The sequence below is a fragment of the Acipenser ruthenus genome, chromosome 28, assembly GCF_902713425.1.
Source record: "Acipenser ruthenus chromosome 28, fAciRut3.2 maternal haplotype, whole genome shotgun sequence".
NCBI lineage: Eukaryota > Metazoa > Chordata > Actinopteri > Acipenseriformes > Acipenseridae > Acipenser > Acipenser ruthenus.
Genome location: NC_081216.1, coordinates 14,843,999 through 14,851,927, shown reverse-complemented (window position 1 = coordinate 14,851,927; position 7,929 = coordinate 14,843,999). Strand labels below are relative to the sequence as shown.

At 38.0% G+C, this 7,929-nt stretch overlaps 1 protein-coding gene across 2 annotated transcripts in view; it reads left to right on the top strand.

Annotated features, from left to right (window-relative positions):
- Positions 1-7,580: 7,580 nt before the first annotated feature.
- LOC117435123 (USP6 N-terminal-like protein) overlaps positions 7,581-7,929 on the top strand; it is a 96,330-nt gene continuing 95,981 nt past the window's right edge. For both annotated transcript variants that reach the window (XM_034058076.3, XM_059002980.1), the window contains exon 1: positions 7,581-7,786. The gene's annotated coding sequence lies outside the window, so the exon portion shown is untranslated. The remainder of the gene's footprint in view (positions 7,787-7,929) is intronic.

Below are 7,929 nucleotides of genomic sequence, written 5' to 3'. Positions count from 1 at the left end.
GTATTGAAACCATGTGTTCCTTTTTAACAGTTCTGTCATAATTGTGAAATAATCTGTTTAAAAAAGCACTGGGGTAATTGCATTTTCTCTTTCACTGTGACACTGAAAGCCTTAGCAAGGAACAGAATATACGTGCCAAATGTCTTTCAGGGGCAAACATGCAAGTATTTTCTGGCTTATTTTGCCACATACAAGCCTGATAAAATAATAGTCAACATTCAGTGGTAGTCCCAAGTTTTTTTTACGTTTCCAAATTGTGGGAGTCTGTGCATACAAATACAAAATGTCACCCTATACCTACACGAAAATGTTGATTACTACCAGGTTGCTACCAAATAAATTGCATTTCTCCGTCTATACAGTAGTAGACGGCACAACTCAACTGATATCCTTAAGAGGTATTTCTAGTACTACACTAATTAATACGCTATTTAATGTAGCTAATAGAAATGGGTCACAACTGCACAAAAATGTGGTTATAACTACTGTTCCAGATGTGATAAAAAAGCCTCAATGGACCATTAGTACATGTTTATTTGGTTCTCTGTGTCCATTGTGAAGTTCCCCTTTTAAATTCCTACTTCATTTTTAAGATTCTGATGGTATGTATGAAGGGCAGAAGCCCAGTTAGAATACAAAGTTGCTCATGTGTCCAATTTATGAATCCTTAATGTTTGTTCAAGTACAAGCCTTAAAAGTTGGAGGTTCTGGGATGAAAGTTGGATGAAAGTGAATTGAATTTAGTGATCTCAGCTTAACCCCCAGTTGACAGTAGTTTACAAAACCCTTGCACTCAATCTCAGAATGAGAGGCCCAGGATTGGGTAAATATCTAGGCCGACCAGCTCCCTTATGTTATATATAAAAAAAAAAAAAAAAATTCTTACCTCGTCCGGTCTCCATTTTGCAGTCAGGAGAACAAACAGATCTCTAACCCAGAGATCATGGAAATACAGTGCTTTTTGGCACCAAAGTTGGTATCCTTCCCCCATAAAACCTAGCTTCAAATAATTGTCCACATTTCTCCTGTGATTGCTTGGTTTATGCGTTTTTGTTTGTAAGTAAGCAAAGAAAAAAAATACATATATATATATATATATATATATATATATATATATATATATATATATAATATATATATATATATACACAGACGTGCTCAAAATTGTTGGTACCCTTACAGCTCATTGAAATAATGCTTCATTCCTCCTGAAAAGTGATGAAATTAAAAGCTATTTTATCATGTATACTTGCATGCCTTTGGTATGTCATAGAATAAAGCAAAGAAGCTGTGAACAGAGATGAGTTATTGCTTATTCTACAAAGATATTCTAAAATGGCCTGGACACATTTGTTGGTACCCCTTAGAAAAGATAATAAATAATTGGATTATAGTGATATCTCAAACTAATTAGTTTCTTTAATTAGTATCACACATGTCTCCAATCTTGTAATCAGTCATTCAGCCTATTTAAATGGAGAAAAGTAGTCACTGTGCTGTTTGGTATCATTGTGTGCACCACACTGAACATGGACCAGAGAAAGCAAAGGAGAGAGTTGTCTGAGGAGATCAGAAAGAAAATAATAGACAAGCATGGTAAAGGTAAAGGCTACAAGACCATCTCCAAGCAGCTTGATGTTCCTGTGACAACAGTTGCAAATATTATTAAGAAGTTTAAGGTCCATGGAACTGTAGCCAACCTCCCTGGGCGCGGCCGCAAGAGGAAAATCGACCCCAGATTGAACAGAAGGATAGTGCGAATGGTAGAAAAAGAACCAAGGATAACTGCCAAAGGGATACAAGCTGAACTCCAAGGTGAAGGTACGTCAGTGTCTGATCGCATCATCCGTCGCTTTTTGAGCAAAAGTGGGCTCCATGGAAGAAGACCCAGGAGGACTCCACTTTTGAAAGAAAACATAAAAAAGCCAGATTGGAATTTGCTAAAATGCATATTGACAAGCCACAATCCTTCTGGGAGAATGTCCTTTGGACAGATGAGTCAAAATTGGAGCTTTTTTGGCAAGTCACATCAGCTCTATGTTCACAGACGAAAAAATGAAGCTTTCAAAGAAAAGAACACCATACCTACAGTGAAACATGGAGGAGGTTTGGTTATGTTTTGGGGCTGCTTTGCTGCGCCTGGCACAGGGTGCCTTGAATCTGTGCAGGGCACAATGAAATCTCAAGACTATCAAGGCATTCTGGAGCGAAACGTACTGCCCAGTGTCAGAAAGCTCTGTCTCAGTCGCAGGTCATGGGTCCTCCAACAGGATAATGACCCAAAACACACAGCTAAAAGCACCCAAGAATGGATAAGAACAAAACATTGGACTATTCTGAAGTGGCCTTCTATGAGTCTTGATCTGAATCCTATCGAACATCTATGGAAAGAGCTGAAACTTGCAGTCTGGAGAAGGCACCCATCAAACCTGAGACAGCTGGAGCAGTTTGCTCAGGAAGAGTGGGCCAAACTACCTGTTAACAGGTGCAGAAGTCTCACTGAGAGCCACAGAAAACGTTTGATTGCAGTGATTGCCTCTAAAGGTTGTGCAACAAAATATTAGGTTAGCGGTCCCATCATTTTTGTCCATGCCATTTTCATTTGTTTTCTTATTTACAATATTATGTTGAATAAAAAATCAAAAGCAAAGTCTGATTTCTATTAAATATGGAATAAACAATGGCGGATGCCAATTACTTTTGTCAGTTTCAAGTTATTTCAGAGAAAATTGTGCATTCTTCGTTTTTTGTGGAGGGGTTCCAACAAATTTGAGCACGTCTGTATATATATATAATTTTTTCCTTTTTCTCCTATAACAGGGTGATGTGTTATGTGTGGGTCATCACTGGATAATAATGAGGCAGACACAGAGCAGTGCGCACCGATTTATTTCAACACAGGCCTCAGGCCAACAATGGTAATCCTAGCATCGGATTTAATAAAGAAAACAAAACAAAACAAAAATAAAAGGTTGCCACGCAAGATGAACACCAGTCCCACTAAAAGGAACGTCCCGCTCAAGGAACCTATTACCCTACGAAACCTCTCTATACTTGTCCCAGCGTGCTCCGGTTGACTTCGTCCTCAATCAATCTATCTATCATCAATCTGCCTCCGGTGCACCATACCTCCCAAGGGTAGATCAAGTCTACAGAGTGCCAACCGTCCACAAGGACTGTCTGTTCAAAACAACTAAACTAGATACCATCCTAGCTCCACCAGGTGTGGCTACATCCTCCAGAGCCTCAGCATCAGATTGTGAAGACAAGAAGGTGCACACCTTCCTGAAAAAGACCTACACGGCCTCACCATGCAGCATGCGCTTAAGCAATGACCAGGTGTATGCTGGTACAAGCTGTGCTGCTGTATTTTCAGCAGTTTTGATTGCTTAAACTGGATAAGTGGCAATACTGCAGCAATTATATTGAACTTAGAAACATCTATCATAGAAAAAAAATCCTGTAGATTGAAGATTTGAAGATGTTTTACCAGCAACCGGCAAATGTAAAAACAAAAAAAAAAACTAATTAAAACAAACAAAAAAATGACCAAGTGATTCCTAGCACCGACTGCAACCTCCTCCAGCATTACAGTATACTATACTACAGTATATAACTTTTTATATGTTTTCATGCAACTAACATTTCCACCAATGAATGTGCTAGACTAGGTCTTTGTAACACGACAGTTGTGCACAATGCATACATAAATATACATTTCAAATATTACAACACTTACCCTGGCAGTAATTAAAAATATCGTCTTGGCATGTAGGTGCCACACCATGGGATCATTCACCCAACCAGCTCTGAAGTACTTGTAGCTGTCTGTACTTTTAAATGCCTTCATGGGCTCGTCTGTGTAGGGTGATAGAGTTTTGACCAAGTACACATATATGTCACCAAACTGTAAACCTGGTAGTTTTTTGGCGTTTCGCACTGAACTTGTATGGTAGTTTTAACAGCTTTGTGGCAATGTTAGACCGTCAAAATGGCGGACATGACTCCCTGAGTCACGTGACTTGCAAAGCCTCTATAGGTTCACACTGTGTGGAGTTCATCAGACAGGGTAAAAATATGAAGATTACCTGTAATTTGGTTTCTTCGTAGGATGGTGAACACCACACATCTATATCGCGCCCTCCTTTCCCCCTCTTGCTTTCTTATTTTTCTAAAACAATGCTTATTTGGAGCACGGTTTTATAGGGGAAGGATATCGACTTTGGCGCCAAAAAGGACAATATTGCAATGATCTCTGGGTTCGAGATCTGCTTGTTCTCCTGACCCAAACAAAATGGAGACCAGGAGTTCATTCTGTGTGGAGTTCATCATCCTACTAAGAAACCATATTACAGGTAGTCTTCGTAATCAGTTACACTTGCTCTTAGGCCATTTCACCTCAGGAGTGTCTTCTGTGTAATGTTCCTGGCTGAAAGCATACCAGTCAATAGGGGAAGCAGCTGCTGGGTTTATGATAAAGCTGTTGAAGGGGTGGGGACAATCTCATCTACCAGAGTAAATGACCAAGGAAGTGCAACACTGAAAGCATGGTTTGTTTAAAAACAAAACAAAAAAAAAAAAAAAACTGTACTAGAACATGTGTTTATGTGATTATTGTGTGTATATATATATATATATATATATATATATATATATATATATATATATATATTTTTCATTTTGTTAATGTTCATTTTTTTGGCACTGAGACCATTTTTATTTTTGTTAAGAATATGTGTGTTTTACTATAAAGACTGGTAATTGTAAGATTTATTTGTACATAGCGTTGCACCTCCTCCTACCAATGTTAACCTAATTAAATTGTAATATAAACCAGATCAACCACTGATAACACTCAGAAGTCTTATCATGCATGAATAGCTGTAAGTCCTTGTGGTAGTGAACCATATTCATCGTCTTACTGTTCAATCCGAAATGTGCCATTGATTTGCCATTTTGTTCTTTTTTAATGTAAGTAAACCTATGCTTTAAAAACATCTTCTCCATTTTTTGAAGCAGCGGGTATTATAGCCCTGGTATGTGTTTTTGTACTGCACACAGGTTTCTCAACTCATTCATAACTGATCAGAATCCAAAACGAACAGTTAGGGTGCTGCCCCCTGCAGTCTACCATGTCTTTTTGACATTAGTTTCTTATAATTTACTGTATGACAGTGGCTCCATTAAAGGTTTGAAACTGGATCTCAGTACCATTATAACGCAGAAGGCAATATTATATATTTACTACCAATTATATTTAGTAAGTATAACAGAGCAACAGTATATTAATACAGTAACCCATCTGCCCGTCACATACTCAGCCTAGCCGTTTATCCGCCTTGATCAAGCTGTTCAGTGACATTGATATGTAAATAAATCATGTTCGACTGCGGGGCTTATCAACTTTAACCCCTGTCTCAATCTCCTGCCTGTCACTCTGCAGCGAATGCACGCATCCATGTGGCAGACGGCTACTCTGTCACAAGCATTAATACCTTGTATCTTTCTAAACAGTGGATTTAGGGGAGCTACCCAATAAAAGCTGAATCTCAAAACAATAATTGTGTGAATATAGTCATTGTTACAGCTGTGTATAATGGTATTTAAAACATGATTCATTCGTCCACCCTTTTACATATCTGCCCTTACTCTGGTCCCACTGCAATAGGATATGCGACGGATTACTGTCGTAGTTTTATACTGTAAAATGTCCTTTTGCAGACAACGCTATAGTGGGGCATAGGGAAAAGTCAGTGTTATTCAATCCAACTGAAAAGTAAAAAATGTCTGCCAACATACCCACATTGTCTGACTTTACCATAGTAAAAAAGCATCGGTATGAATTGTAAAGCCCAGAGAAGTATGGTATAGCATATTAAAAAAAACAAAAAACATGGTATGTTAAATGCCTGAGACAATTGCATATTTATTGTAGTAAACTTTTATGAGGGGAGTCCCATTACCTGCTACACAGACAAGCATGAAATTAAGTCTCGAAAAATAAGGGATCGGAAACGGTTGAGCATTATGTATTAAAATGTGAGAAATTTGAAGAACAAAGAAAGAACTTGAAGAGGAAGTTGGTGAACGTGGAGATATATGACCTAAGCATTAGTAGCTTGTTGTGAAAAGGGAAAGAGGAAGGGAGGCGAGAAAGAGAAAAGATAATAATTGAATATATTAGGGAAACAGGAAAAGCAGGAATTTTATAGATGACAAATTAAGATGTTTATAGAGAAAAAAGAGACGAATTACAACAGACAGAGGGCGCTAATCAGCTAAAGATATAGATAGAATGCGCTCCAAAAGATAATTTAATAAATAAATAAATAAATAAATAAATAAATAAATAAATAAATAAATAAATAAATACCCAGACGTGTTCTTACCTGGAAACATGAACACTTTTAAAGTTTGAAAGTCATTGTCCGGATCTTGGTGTTATTTACACTGGTCGGTACACTGGGGTTTGAGGTTCAAGCTACTTCTACATATTTTAAGTGGATGGAAGCTGAACATACTTTTTAAAAACACCTTTTTTTATACCAATACAGTACTAACACAATTTGAATAGCAAAATTGTATGTATCTTAAGTATTTCAATTGTGGGGGAAATCTCAACGTTTGTCGAAATATATTTCAAGGGCAATTCTCATCTCTATCTGCATTGTGCCACACTCGCTCTAGCGCTCAACGCAGCCTCAGGGGCCGGTTCTAAAGAGGTCTGATTCTGGAAGCAGGCTCCGATCTGAGCGGAGCTTCAGGGCTCTTTGAAGACTAAAGTAATGGCTTCCTAATTCCATGATTCAGAAGCGACTGAATAATACAGCTATTTGCCACACTCATCACTGATGACAACATCGTGCCAACACTTTATTGTTTTGAATGATTGCCGCAGGAATGTCTTTGAGTCTTATAATTAGACATACAAGGGATGCAATGTTTTGTTATACTTGTTTGTAACATATTTTATTATTTCAGATATAATAATTAAATGCATGCCCCAGCTGCAGAAACTGCCCCCACCCCCGCTTTTTTTTTTTTTTTTTGGAACAAAATACGGGAGAAAATCGGTCCCAGGAGTTGTCCGGGATTTGTGTCCAAAAAAACAGGAGAGTCCCGGCAAATAATGGAGAGTTGACAGGTCATTCATTCTGGTGCAGACTTGAGGTGAACAAACGTTTTTTTTATTTTATTTTAACTGAGCCACGACAACACGGCCCCCTCGCAATTGCATGTGCTGCATGTGCCTTAAACCGCTACTGAGCACACACTACTGCATGTATTAGTCTCTATATTGTACAGTTATTTGAACTGCTTCAGCTTGCTATGTCCCGGTTTTTCACTCTGGAAATCTGATAACCCTATTCACGTAGGCACGTTTTATTTATTTTTTGTGAGTAAATATGAACGTATCAGTGCAAAACCTAGTAATAAACGAGCAAGCTGATACATCTGAACATGGTTGTTTCCTCTTTGTCTAACCCACAAAAACGAAATGATGTTTTCGTTTTAAAAAAAATATTCGTAAAATACAGACACTCCCTAAATTGACAGTTTTCTCTCCTCGCAGGGCGCGCTTCAGTGCGCTTGCTCGCTTTGCAGAGCATCCCGTGCATGTATTTGGATGCCATTTGTTCACTGTGTTAGTGGGGTAGTGTAGTGTTTGTATTGCATTGTTTTCTCTGTGACAGCTCTTTTGGTTTAATCAGTTTGTAAACAGGAAAATAATGAAAACCGTGGATAATTATTCTGAGAGGACAGCAACAAAATACCACAACAAACGGTAAGGACGCGGTTTTTATTAATATTATTTGTTTTAGTGATACAGTCAGGAGCTTTGTAATTTAAAAAAAATGTAATGTGCATGCAGTGGTAGGCTTTGTAAAGTATTGGGATAGCGTAGCTTGATATCCAAATCCCCATTAA